At 52.0% G+C, this 14,382-nt stretch overlaps 1 protein-coding gene across 4 annotated transcripts in view; it reads right to left on the bottom strand.

The window, feature by feature from the left end:
- The window catches only part of Zmiz1 (zinc finger MIZ-type containing 1), a 201,137-nt gene that overhangs the window by 111,907 nt on the left and 74,848 nt on the right, over nucleotides 1–14,382 (bottom strand). Inside the window, exon 1 of one of the 4 annotated variants that reach the window (XM_050138034.1) lies at nucleotides 4,644–4,664. The exons of the other annotated variants lie outside the window; for them this stretch is intronic. The gene's annotated coding sequence lies outside the window, so the exon portion shown is untranslated. Of the gene's footprint in view, nucleotides 1–4,643; nucleotides 4,665–14,382 lie in introns of those variants that run through there. 4 annotated transcript variants of the gene reach the window in all.

The following is a 14,382-nucleotide window of genomic DNA, read 5'->3' as shown; positions in this document are numbered from 1 at the left end:
TTTAGTGAGGGTCCCCATTGCCCTGGACCTTTGCTAGGCAGGCTAGCCTAGTGATTAGTAAGCTCCAGAGATCTGCCTGTCTCGGCTTCTCATCTCACCACAGCTGGGATTACAGTTCGCACCACTGCGTCCAGCTTTTTATTTGGGTTCCTGGAATCTGAACTCAGGTTCTCAGGCTTTCATGGCAAGGGCTTTACTGAGGGAGTCACTTTCCAGCCAGAGTCCTGTCTTTTTTGAATCTGGAAAATCTGAAGCTAGGTTCGCCCTCAGGCTCACTGAGAGGATTAGATAATGAGAGTAAAGAGAGGCCCTGACCTTCAGGAGAGGTGTGAACACACACACACACACACACACACACACACACACACACACACACACGAGACAGAGATACAGAGACAGAGAGACCAAACAGCACCACTCCCCACCCTTCTTCCTGTGAGGTGTATCTCTCTGGCATCACACCAGTGTCCTGGCTCCTCCTCTCCAAGATGCCCTAAGCCCCAAACCTATAATCCCCAGCTGGGAAAATGACAGGCTTGCCCAACAACTGCCCTCCAAAGGTCTGTGGGTGGGGAGCCAGGTTGTAGCCTTGGTGGTGACTAGGAGGAGGGCCCAGGATACACAGTCATAGAGTCATGGGAGGTCAACAGCAGAGGAAGATGTCATGGGTGATGGGGATTGTGGGCAGAGGGAAGATGATGGACGAGGCCCAGGGAGGGTCACTGAGGCTAGGGGAAGGAGCTCAGCTACGAAAGCTCAAGACAGTCAAGTGCACTGATTTCTGGCCTGACCTAGGTGTTTCTAGATGGAACATTTGAGACATTTGAGACCAGCCTCTGGGATGGGTGGGTGTGTAACTTGCTCTGGAGCCCTGAGTGGCCTCTCTACAGTCTTTCCTTCCCATATACCTGACTTGGCAGAATGGTAGGGAATCTTCAGGCCATCCACTCACTCTGATTCTGGCACACACACACACACACACACACACACACACACCACTGCCTGTATCCTTAGAAGGAATATGCTCATTTGTGGGTGGGGCCACAGGACTGCCCCCCTTGTTACCTCTCTTGCTAGGGTTCAGAGAAAAGACTTCAGGCCTGGATCACCCACAATGGTTCCTCCCCACAATGGCCACCAATGAGCTCTCAAACCTGGTCCTGTCAGAGCTATTTTCTGCAGACAGTCCTGGTAGGGAAGCTCCCACCAGCCCTAGAGATGGTTGGCTCTGGATAGAAGACCATGGGGTCTCTTGGCTCATCACAACAGACACTAAGGGCCTGGCTTAGAAAAGTGATGTTCCATATCAGGCTCTGCTGCCCTGATCTCCCGTCTGCACCCCCCCCCACAAACACACACACACACACACACACACACACACACACACACACACACACGAGTGGCCCTGGACAAGCCATTTCCCTTCCAGGCTTTGGTCTCTCATTAAAGTTAACATAGTAAGAAGCAGGACACAGAGGTGGGGGCTGGGATTTACTCTGTGGAAGGAAAGGCTGGCGTAGAAGCTGGGCTGTGAGAGCAGCAGTGTTTGTGGAAGGGGGACTGGCCAAGGTGTTGCATCTGAATGAGGTCAGCACCAAGGTTCTGGGTGGTTCTGTCTGATGTCACTACCCTGTGGGCACAGTCCCTGGAAACAAGGTTTTGGTGGTGCTCCCAGTGTCTAGATCACATGGAAGGGACATCTGAGGCTTCCTGATAAGATGAAACGGCACTGACCGCTTGGAGTTTCTCCATACGAACAGCTGGAGTTCTTCAGAGGAGAAAGGGCTACAGCCGGTAGCCCAGCTAGGCTGAGCACAGAACGGCAGGACAAGGCTTATCTGGGTATGACTATTTGTGCATCCAGGCTCCAAGCAGGGAAGGGCCCTAATGCGTACCAGGAGACCAGACTGAAAGGGTCACGGGATGGACTAGCCAAGGACTGGACAGCCACCATCACCTGTCGCCCTGTCCTGCTCATATCCGGAGAGCCAGCCCCCCAGAACAGTTACACTGGAGACTTTCTGAGCTTTCACAAGCTATCACTGGTGCTCAGGTGTACTGTACTCAGGTACTTCCACTAACCATGCGCCCAGGAGGCTGGTGGGGTCCCTAGGCTGGTCTCTGCTGGGAAGTAGGCCCACTGGATGGCTCTGGAGACAGGTCTGCCACCATCCTGGCACCCTTCCATGAAAGGGATAGGAAAGAGGGGCAAGTTAGGGAAGGAGGCTGCTGCTTTCCCAATCCCCCTGCCTCTCCCCACGTGAGATTGTTGACTGGAAGCCAGGGACCTCAAAAGAGGGCGGGTGGCATAAACGACAATTGTTCCCGTGGCCTGCCCACCCGATGTGCCTGCTCACCCGCTGCCCGGTCCCCACTTGCTTCGGTCTCACCAGCCCCTTCCCTGCCCCCTTGCTGGCCTGAGATGGCTGTTGCCATAGCAACCCTGCTCATTCAATCCGAGGATAATGAAGCCAATGTGTTTTTCATTCCCATGAGCTAGAGAGCAGAAGCAGCGTGGCAGGGGTGGGGGGGGGTTCCCCTCCCACCCCTCCTTCCCTGGGAAGAGACAGCAGGTGGGGCCTGACTAGCTGAGGGTCAGACACTGGTTTGTGAGAAAGGGACAAACCTTGAAGCCACCAAGCTTTCAGTCCACCAAGGAAGGCATGGGCTGGGCAATGCCAGCTGGAATGGTAAGTCCTTCTTGCCAACAGTCAGATGAGAGGTGGCCTGACGCCCCAAAGAGTAAATAGGGTGTAGGAGCCAGGCAGAACAGGCTTCTACTTCTAGCTGTGGGACCTCAGGTTGCTTTGTTCACTTCTCTGGTCTCTCTTGGGTACAATCAAGTCCCCCAGGCCCTTTTTGGGTCCCACCTGATTGTCTAACTTCCTGTAGTCCGCAGAGATTCAGAGTTCCTGTCTTCTAGAAACTTCGAGCTAAGGTTTCCAAGCCACACATGGTGGCACAAGCCTGTAATCCAAATATTCAGAAGTTAAGACAGTAGGGCCACTAAGAGTTTGGGGGCTATCCTGGGCTATATGCTGACTGGGTCCAGCTTGGGTTACATAAGACAGTAGGACCGCTAAGAGTTTGGGGGCTATCCTGGGCTATATATTGACTGAGTCCAGCTTGGGTTACATAACAAGACTGTTTTTTTTTTTTTTTTTTTTAAAAAAAAACCCAACCTATCAACAAATAAACAAACAAAACTCACCAATCTGTCAAAAATAATTCTGACCTACTGCTACCAGTAACTATCTCTTTAGGCTGCTGCCGGGGAAGGGCCTGCACCCAGCAGGCTCTTTATAAATATGTACTTTCCTTCTCCTCTCCTCCATGTGCCTCTGATCCCCTGCTCAGCCACAGCAATGTTTAGGAAGTGCCTCATAATGAATCCGTAGTCAGCCTCTCTGACACTTGCCCTCCTTTGTTTTGGGGCCTGCCCATTCCTCAGGAAGGGAAAACGAGGCACAAGCAGTGCTGGCCTGGTCAGCAGATGGGGCTGTCTTGAAGGAGTGGAGCCATATCAGGGATCCGTGGTCCACACTTGCCACCCTTCCAGCCTTCCCAGTCTCTGCAAGGCAAGAAGCCAAAAGTACTTCTGCAGAGCCTAGGCTGTCTCCCCCATAACTCAATCACCTGGGAGGCCAGTGGCCCTCTGCCTAGCCAGACTGACAGATGAGGGGGAGGGAGAGGAAACTTGCCAGGGAGCCAGTGGGGGTAGGGAGGCCAAGGTGGAAAAATCAGAGCAGGGTTTGAAAAATGAAGAAATAAACCTGCCAGGAGGGAGACAGCCTCAATCTGTCCTCCATAAAGCTGTCTTACGGCCACCAAGGACGTTGGAGGGTGGAGGGGACCGGAGATAGCTCCTCCTGGGACCTCTGCTGCCCCCACAGCCCAGCTGGTCTCCAGATCTGGCTTGGTGAGAATCTCAAAGAGAGGGCTGGCTGGGCTTCTAGGGTAGAACGGGTAGCGGAGATGGGAGGAGGTAGGGGTCTGAGTTCTTTCTTTGGCTTTTCTAACATCTGCATACAGTAGGCGCCCAGCATTGGCTTCTGGACCAAGTGAGCGAAGGATGGCATGTACGTGTACTGTGGTCAGCTGACAGACAGAGCCTGGACACAGGCCAGTAGGTACCAGGGGACCCACAGAAACCCAGTGTTCACTGCACGGACGACCTATTGTCAAACTGCGAAGTAGAGCCTCTTGGTACCTCGCACCCGGGCCCAAATAAATCTACCCTCTGTAAGAAGCTTCTCTGCAGAGTGGGATATCTCCTCATGCAATCTCTGGTAGCTTCCTTTCTAGTCAGTCTAGGCAAGGGTAAACCCTCTGTCGAGTAAGCAGTGAGTGCCCTGGTCTGCCCTTAGCTCTTCCATGGACTGTAGACTCCTGATTTCTAGAAAAAGTAAGTAACCACCCCCCACAAAAAAAATTTTGCTCATGACATAAGACCAAAAGGACCTTACAAAGCAACCAGAGAGAGACAGCAGAACAAGAAGACTTCCGCCAGCAGGGTGGGGGCAATTCTGTTTTTCACCTGTCCCTTCTGTGACTTCCAGGCTGGCTACCAGCAACATGTATTACTAAGGAAAAGAGGACTCCAGTAATATTGAAAATGAAGGAGTTGCTCCCATGCTGCTTACTTCCTGCATTCATGGGATAAAGTCGAAGAAACTCAAGTTGTATCAGGCAGTGAATGGCACACAGAATCTTCTACTGACATCCTCAGGCTTGGACAGGTGCTTCTAGGAAGACAGAAGACAGGGCCAGTCTTGTCTTTGCTGTATGACACTGGGCATGCTCTGTACTTCTCTGTGCACCGCTGTGCTCCCTGGCCCCCACTTTTTCACTTCACGGGCTGCATGTGACGACTGAGGGTTTTTGACAAGTTAAATCCAAAGTATAAGTAAAGCCCTGAGAGCTTCTTCTATAAGTGGGCCGCTGTTGGGATAGAGGGCGGCTGAGGTCCTTCCCAAGCAGGGTGGAAGATTCTGGCCCTGACTCAGGAGGCTGGGGACAGCTGAAGAGCCACTGTTTACAGTGGAAAGAGCCTTGGAGCAGGCTCACTTTTCCACTGTTTTTGTGGCACTGCTGTGGGGGGCAGGGCTTCCTGAGAGCAGGGGCCGGCTTGCCAAGGCCACATGGAGCCCAGCCCTGTATTGGCCTCCAGCAGGAAACAGCATGTTTTCATTTCACAGGTCCTGCTAGGCAGTGTGTGCAGGTTGGGCTGCACACGGGCTCAGAGGACATTACTTCCCCACCAGCTTCAATCATGGGTACTCAATACACTACATGCACCCATGACCACTCCACAGGCTGCAGCCCAGACTGGTAGATTCCCAAGCAAGTGGAACTGTTCTAGCCCCATGATGACAGCAATGCCAGCTGACCACTGCATACTTGCAACAGGTCAGACATGGCAGCCTCAATGTCTAGGAAGAAGAGAAGGGTCCCATGGTCTCTTGCTGGATGCTCTTGTTCTGGCCCTGGTGACCCATTCCAGGTCTCACACATCATCTTCTCCCTTTGGTTAGAGATCCGACACACACAGAAAAAGACCTCCCTCAGGAGAGCAGATGTAGACTGGAGCTATGGCAGGTACAAGCCAGAGCTATGCATTTATTGCAAGGACTCTTGGGTTTTTCCAGACAAACCCTTCTCAGCCCTAGACCTTTGTTTCTCCTAATGCAGAAGACGTAGGATGGTGAAGACACGGGATGATGGCATCCTCAGAGCCCCTGGCCCTTGCTATCTCCAGACTTCTACATTTGACTTGCTCAAGGGGCTCTGCACCATCCTGGCATTCCATTTCCGATGAACAATTTGAACATGCTAATGCCCACCCTCACTGGACTTGCATTTTAAAAGCCAGGCTTGCGAAAGGGCAACTCTGCTACAGAAGGGATCTCCAACATTAATCTCCTCCTGTGGGAACCCAGGGAGAATTGGCCTCATGTTCTTCTAATTAACCAAACTTTCACCAGCTCCCTACTGGCCATTAGACAAAGGTGCGCCCAGAGGGTCTTGTCCCATGACATACCTCCTATGGGCCCCTCTGAGTTACACCCGAGTGCTCAGCTATGGGGCTAGCTTTGGCTTTCCTCCCGATAGCACATGTTTTACCCAGTTCAGATGGCCTTTCTCCATCCCCGTCATAGGAGTTGTGGGTCCCAGGCAGCCAGCCCTACAGACTCACTTTGTTTCAGCTATAGAAAACCGGGCGCATTAACTATCCTAGAAGATGCCGAGAAGGCTCCCAACTGGGTGGTTGTGCCATAGCTGGTAGCATGGGATATGGTAGCCATTCTGCCATTCCTGGCCGAGTCTGGGCCCACTGGATGTGGAGGTATCATTCTCCCTCTCCCTATGATCTGAGAATAAGGAAGAGTCCAGGCCCTCTACAAACAACACTGCCATGGACCTCCAAGCAGTCCCCTGTCATCTTGGAGGCTGGCAGAACTCTCTGCCCTTGCAAAGCTTGGTGGACTTCCTATGCCTACACTCCTTAGGAGACGATACATTTGCTCAGGCAGGGGATGCTGAGCCTAGAGGAAGGTGATGCTGTCGTCTAGGAGGATGGCTCCAGCAGGCTTTGCCTACCCTCCGCTCAAATGAACTATGCTAAGCTGCCCTTGGTTCTGCCCTTGCCACCTTGGCCGGGGTTCATATCTTGTAGCTCTGCTGCCCTCTAGTCTGGCTTTTCAGCTTCCCCACAGATACCCCAGTATGTTTTGTACCCGTCATTCCACCAGCATTTATGCCATGTCTACAGTATGCTGCTCTTTCCCACCACATGTAACACGCTAAGAACAACCCATATAAACAATTGAGTCCATGGAACACTGCTGATGGCAAGTACAGTGGGGAGGGGTGGGCTATGCAGAGGTCGGGTGGTGGTCCCACACCGAGTACTAGCCTGGGGCTCTTCCTGCCCAGGAATGAACCATAGTCATCCACGGGGCCCCACACCCAAAGCTGGCTCTGCAAGTCGGATGCCAGTGGGCCGAGGAGCTTTGCCCACTCTTCTGAGCTAATGGTGCCACCCAGGCCTTGACGTCATCCTAGGAGGAATGACACATGCAAGCCTTAGCACTGAAAAATTCCTTCTCTGTCACTTGCAGGGGTCTAGCCACCTAACTAGAATAGGTCCAGCCTTCCCACATTGACCTATGAACTCTCTGGAGCCACTACAGGGGTTAGAAGACTGAGAACAATTTGGTCACCGTCCTCTTGCATGAGGATTCTTGGTGAGCCTCCACGGCAGCTGCCCTGGCTGGGCCTAGGGATAGGGCTCAGGAGTTGGTTGTTGATGTGCCGGCGGCAGGCTCTGCCTCTGGGGTTGGCAGACAGCCACTGAACCCAATGTTCTGTGGCCAAAGGCAATGGGACTTAAAGCTAGTGTGCCTCTGGGATCCTGGTGGGGACACCTGATTGTCATGAAGCTTTTTGAGCAGAACAGTCTTTAAAGATCACACAAAAAAAAATGGTTTATTAGTACAAAATTGGAGCCACAGGTAGGAACAGCTCTTGCCCACAATTTCCCGGTGGAGGCATGTAGTTTCTAGGCCAGCTCCCTTCTGGAAAGATCACAGGTTTCATATGAAGCCACGTGTTACAACTCAGAGGCCTGGAGCTGTTGCAATGGCCAGCTGCTGTACAAATATAAGCGTAAGGATGTGGGAGGTCCTTCTGTCTGTGTGTTGCTTTTATTGGTTAATGAATAAAGAAACTGTCTTGGGCCACAGCAGGATACTGGTAGGCAGGGGGAAACTAAACTGAATGCTGGGAGAAAGAAGAGCAGAGTGAGGGAGAAGCCATGTAACCCAGCCAGAGACAGACACCGGAACTTTACCGGGTAAGCCACAGCCACGTGGCGATACACAGATTAATGGAGATGGGTGAAATTAATTTGTAAGAGTTAGCCAATAAGAAGCTAGAGCTAGTGGGCCAAGCAGTGATTTAATTAATACAGTTTCTGTGTGATTATTTTGGGTCTGAGCAGCTGCCAACAAGCGGCCTCATTACAACATAAGGACCTGAGTTCAGATCCCCAGCACCCATCTAAGAAGGCAGGCATAGCGGTGCATGCTTGTTAACTCTAGCACTGAGCCAGGAAAGAGGCAGATATTTAAGTTCCCTGGCTAACCAGCTAAGAAAATTGACAAACTCTGGGTTCAATGAGAAGTCCTGCCTCAGAACATGAGTGGATAGTGACTGAGGAAGACACTTGAAGTCAACCCCCAAATTCTACACACATACACATGTAGACACACACAGACACACACACACAGACACACAGACACACAGTTCAGAGGCCTGCCTGAGCTCAACAGCAGCCGACAGAATCTAACTCCAAGACACAGCCCAAGAGTTTGCATTTAATCCAAAAACTGTGGTGACCTTATATGCTAGCTGGCTCAGAAAGTGCTATTAATATACCCACATGTCAGTCTAAAATTTCCTGCTCACAAGAGGACTGGTATGTGTGTGTATGCACACATACAAACGCACAGGCTGGGGGTGGTGGTAGTGTGTGTCTAGGTAGTGTCTTCGTAATGAGGAAACCCCATTGAATGTCTGATGGAGAGGCATCTCTGCTGGGGCAGGAGTCCATGGTCTTTGGTTCACAGATGGAATGGGTGCTTCTCAGCTATTGCTATGGGTAGGGATGGGATGAGTGGGGAGCCAAAGACAGACCACTCCATTCACAATGGCCTGGCTTCTAAGTGTCCAAGCAGGGACTTGAACCTGGCAGGTTTGTCCCTATACCACACACTTTAACCAGCTGTCACATGACATCCTTTATCACTCCCAGCTACAGGGGTAAAATTGTCATTGAGTTTTCCAGTGACCACGTAGCCACTGGAGGTCCAGGGTGATCCTTATTAGCCCTTTTTGAAGCTAGGTGGGACAAGCTACATAGCCTAAGGATGTGAGGATCATCCACAAAGAGAAAACTAACCTACATCGTCTTTAGGTTCTGGCTCAACAGAGTCTTTCAGGGTCACTCCTTGCCACCCCAAAGCTTTTAGACACAGGAGTGTGGTGACTGGGGGACAGCAGAGTACAGAATGCTGGCCCTCACTAGAGAGAAAGACTGGATGGAGGGGCTTCAAGGGGAAGTCTGGAGGGGACAGGGCCTCTCAGGGGGTCATTTTGAGAGAGGCTGTCCTACAGAGTAGACTAGAGTTGTCCGATGGAGGGGTAGTGAAGGAGCAGTCCACGGAGATTAGCAAACTGAAATAGTCCCCCAAAGTCTGAATGAAGTTTCCAAAGATGCCTTGCAGACACGGCAGAGAGTCCCTGACATCTGAGAGGAAAGATATGCTCCTTCCAAACAAACATGATGGACAGGAGACACAGACTTGGAAAGATCTAAGGCCCTGCTCTCTATAAAGCAGCACTCTCTGAGGGCGGCGTCACCCGACAGTCAGAGTGAAAAGATGTCACTGGGGCCACATAGAGGTCACTGCCCCTCCCTTCTCTTTGCATTGCCAACGGCCAGAACTGAGAAGCCCACTGAGTGATCCAACCCTAGGAAGGAGGAGCTGGACAGGAAGATGTGTGCCTTGAACTGCCATTACTGTTTCCTACAGAGCCTGTTACACACAGCCTCAGAACCCTTCTTAACCCAGTCCTCCGAGCACTGAAGGAGTTTAACAGATGAGGCTTTACTGCTATCCTTGGGAAACTGAGGACACATGGGCTTCCTGAGACCCTTCAACACTGGAGCGCCAAGTACCGTGCTGGAAGTGTGGCTTAGAGCAGAAACAGCCTTTAAATTCCACAAGGTTAGAAGATGACAAATTCAAGGCTCGTCTGCACTATACAGCAAAGTCTGAGGCCTGCCTGGCAGAGCAGGAAGAAAATTTACACAAAAAGAACAAAGTAAAGGGCTTGGAGTATAGCGCCGTGGTAGACCACGGAAGGCCGCTTACCTAGCATGTACAAGGCCCTGGACTAAATCACCAGTACCTCAAAGGGGAAGACCGAAGGCGCTGGCTTAAGGGAACAGAAGCAAGGAAAAGCCAAGGGATTGGGGTTCAAGGGCTTTAGAAGCAGGGTCTGTAAATCTCAGTGGGCAGGGAGGGAAAGGGAGGAGTTTTCAGCTCAGCATACACTGAATTGTGCAAAGAGGCAAGCCCAGAGAAAGTCCTTTGGAGGGGAGTGAGCCGGTGCCTAAACCTTCCATGGCTCCCCACACTGCCTGAGCAGAGGCAATCGGGAGAGCTGAGCAGAAATGGAGCATGCAGCCCAAGTGCAGCAGGAGGGGACTGATGACATCTAAGAAGAAAATGGGCTCTGCTGCCAGCTGACCTGGGAAATACCCTGCCTCTCTGGAGAGCCCAGCCCCCAGGCCAGCAGGAGCGGTGGCTGATCCCAAGGAGTGAGTTTCCTTTTTCCCTTTTGGCTCATGAAGTCTTCCATGACACCAGCATCCTCCACCCTCCCAGGAGCCTGAGAAGAGGGCACACCCTTGGAACATCTCTGCAGTTTAGAACGCTTGTTTGAGTTGGGAGGCATGGAGGTCAGACATGCTCCTTTCCTGGGAGGTCAAGTCTCGCCTCTTTAAGGTCCCCTATTTAGAAGCTGAATGAAAAGCAAGACCAATGGCATGGGCCCATGCCTGTAATGGTTGTTTGGGGGCTAGGAGGGCAGTCCCCACTTACCTGAGCTCACTGTGGGAGATAGGACAGAATCCACACAAGGTTTCTCTTCTAGGTATAGTGTGTTTCTATCCCAAGCATTTCAGCCTTAATTCTGCTGGCCTCATCCACCTTTGTGGCTTCAGACTCATGATTTGCCCGCTCCCCTACACCCAGGTCTTAGTTCTCACCCCTAACTGCAAAATGAGGAAGCCAGACCCTCCATGCATACACTGGCTGCTGTGTCCTCAGGAGCCACAGTGGCAGCTGAACAGGGAGAGCTGTGTAGACTAAGCAAGTACATACCAGATTGAGAAGACTCAATACAGATGTAAGACATCTACCCTGTGAATCCTATCGGTTATCATTCCGATGCACAATCAGTGCCAACGTGAGACAATGTGGCAGGTCCCATGAAGATGTGGTGAGAGCACAGGAGAGGAAGGGCCTGGACTTCCGAAGATGGAACAAGTGCTCAGGATCCCTTAGAGACAGAGGAAGCATGGACTGAAGCAGGCATCTGAGAGGCCAGTGTGCAGAATCAGGAAGGGAACACTGCTGGGTAAGAACCACAGGGCAAGGTGCATCATGGGAAGGCATAGTGAGAGGCAAGGGTGCTTGTTCTACCTCAGGGCACTGGCAGAGGTTGATCTATGATGCGGCCAGGAAAGGAGGCAGTGGCCAGAGGGTAGCAGCTACCATGGCAGGCTGACCACAGCAGGCGCACAGTAGGCCACTTTCAGGAAGATCCCAACAAGAGACTCTCCCGAGGGCGACCAGGTCACTGATGCTCCTAGGCCTGCAGATCTCTCAGAGCTCACCTTCCGGCTCCCTTTCCCTTGAGAGAGGGCAATTTATTTATTCATGAGCACACACACACTCCCACCAGGCAGCCGGTGCCTGTACACCTCACTTCTAATTATAGCAAAAATTTCAATTATGAGGCAGGGAAATGTCAGGTTTCCAAAGACCCTGATAGTGGGTATGGGCCCCTTGTCTTCATCTCTGGGCTAGGAGATCCTCCTCCATTCCAACTGGCCAGCATATCAGGTTCAAGCCCCAAGGAGAGAGTGCAGTCTCACCCCCAGCCACACAAGCAATGCTACCTCCTAGACTCTGTGAATGGCAAAGTTGCCCTATGGACCCATGATGCACCTTGCGCTATGGCCCTTGGCCAGAAGTACCCCATTCCTGGTTCTGCATATCAGCTTCTTCAAATACCTGCTTCAAGTAAGAAACAGAACCCAATAAGCCAGGCCCAGACAGGCAGTTCAGGAACCCAGGAGGTATCGGCTCTCTGAGACTGGATGAGAAGGACAGAGCTGAGGCACTGATGGGTGCCTGCCAAAGAACGGCTCTGATGATCAAGGAGAGCAGAGGTGAGGAGGGACTGGGCTCAGCCGGCAGTCTGGGCAGCGCGGGGAGAGTGGCCGTGCTAGGGAGGAGAAGGTCATGTGTGCTCTCTGGGCAAAGGAGAGCCAAGGAGAACATGGAGACAATGCAGTCACAGGGATGGGGTGGGGAGGCTGTGGGTGGAGACAGAGATAGTGTCAAGTCACACCAGATCCGACCAGTAGGTGGGGCCTAGGTCTGAGACTCTGCCTCCAAGATACAGACGCTATTCCATAAATACACAGCGCATAGCCTGTTCACCCCAGCCCAGCCTCAGGGGCTTAGGCCTTTCCCTCCCTCCGTTCTGGTACCCAGGCCACAGACAACAGCACCTGTGGTGTTGCATTCTGCCAGGGTGCTCTTCCTGCGGCCCTTCTTCAGGATCCACGGTGCAGAGCATCGTGTTCCCACTTAGACACGGGGGTGTGCTAGGGCCCCAGACCACAGCCTGAAAGTCCCGAACCCCCCAAACTCCAAATATCATGCTCTCTTGATAGCTCAGACTCCTAGGAGGTTGAGGTTGAATATGCCAAGGGACTCTGGCCCTCCTGCCCCAAATCCACTGAGCCAAACTGTGCTTCTGTCAATCAGAAAGTCACCAGAGAGGCACACACATAACCTTGCTGTCACTCCATACTGTAGAAGAACTATACACTCTGTGCCACCTTGACTGATGTCAGCTGGTCTAGTCACTCAGTAAAGCACCTCTGCAGCAGCCACAGTGTGCTAGGCATTGGGTCACAGCCATGGACACACACTTGTCTTGTCAGCATCTACCCTTAGTCTACTTTACAGTGGTGAACCTGCGTTCAGAGGGAGGCAGTGACTTCCCAGGGTCACCTGGGTGATGGCCAAGAATGAGACTTCTCCATGCTGCAGGTGCTGACCACAGCTTCTGGCTGACACCTCCACTAGCTGTTTCTAGGACACGGGGGTATTGATTACCAGCCCTACCTTAGGAAGGATTTCTTTTCTTTTTCCAGCGAGCCTTTCCGTTCCTCACTTTTTTTTTTTAAAAGAATAAACTTGAAGTCATTCCATGATTAATTACCAGCTGCCTAATGCCCTGCCACTGGCAAATTCTGGAAAGGGAATGAATTACCCTGAACAACATCCGAAAAGAGAGCCCACCATGAAGGAGAGTCAAAAACGTTACCTGGCAGTTAGCACGGATTCCTCTAGCCAAACTGGACTGCTGGCCCCATCGGAGAGGGGAGCAATGTGGCTGGCCCTATCAGAGAAAGGCATGTGCAGCCTGCCGGGGAGTGGGACAAAGCCCCTGGCTCCAGAGAGCAGTACTGAGAGGCTGAAGAAGCAGAGGTGGAGGTGGCTTTCCCTGCATCTATGTAGACCCTTCCTGATCTCTGTCCTCTGATATTACATGTTGCTTAATTTCTACAGACCTGAGTTCAAATCCCACTCCATCACTTATAACTCAATGGGTTTAATGACAGAGCCTCTGGGAAACAAGGCATTACACAAACTGCCTCTAAGGTGGTCTCATGGAGGAAAGTGTGTATCCCAAGAGCACAACCCGGGTAACAGAAGAGGCCTCTAAGCATCCTAGTAGCCTGTCGGCCATGATGGTGACGCTCATGTTCACTTGGGGAGAAGAATATGCACTCTTGCTATAGGAATCTGACCCACCTACAGTCATACAACCGAGAAGTAGAAATATGGAGTTCCTGCAGCAGACGGGGCCATTGCCCGGTTCCCCAGTTGTCCTACTGCTTGCTGGCCCTGCCCTGGGACTCCTGGAACATTGCATTCCACAGCAAACCTTCAGGTAGGTAGGCAGGGAACTCTATTCTCCCAAAGTGGCCCGGGGTCATGGTGCCCTGAGACAAATCTGGGCCAATGAGCATCTGCACACGGCTTCTAAACCCTCTGGGTCGAGAGCCAAAGAGTAAATAGAGATTATACAGGTGCCTTTTGGTGTAGAGTCAAGAGTGTCCAACCCTGAAATGCCATCCTGGGATGAGACACACTGGCATCCAGGCCAGCTCTATCCTAAGGTTTGGTCCCCATCATTCTTAGGAGCTCCCTGGGGGGGGGCCTATGTTCTCCATCAGGCCAGGTGATCTGTCTATGCCCATCCTGGTTCTGGCAGGCCCTCAGAGGAAGGGGATAGTAGGGGATGTGGGGAGGGAGTCCCAGCATCTCTGAGGAAACAGGCAGTATGCTGTACGCATCCTTTTTCATGACACTCCCATTTCACAGACAGTTAAAGCAAGGTACAGAGCAATTGTTCAAGGTTCCAGTGGACAAGTGCCAGAGTCGGGCCCTAAAGCTGGCAGTGATCGCCATGGCTGGCTGGTGACTCATGGCAGTGAGCATATCTCTC

Source organism: Alexandromys fortis, unplaced genomic scaffold (assembly GCF_014885135.2).
Source record: "Alexandromys fortis isolate MF-2015 unplaced genomic scaffold, M_Fortis_MF-2015_v1.1 scaffold_14, whole genome shotgun sequence".
In the NCBI taxonomy this organism is placed as follows: Eukaryota; Metazoa; Chordata; class Mammalia; order Rodentia; family Cricetidae; genus Alexandromys; species Alexandromys fortis.
Note: the sequence above shows the minus strand (reverse complement) of the source record. Positions and strands in the feature narration are given on the sequence as shown.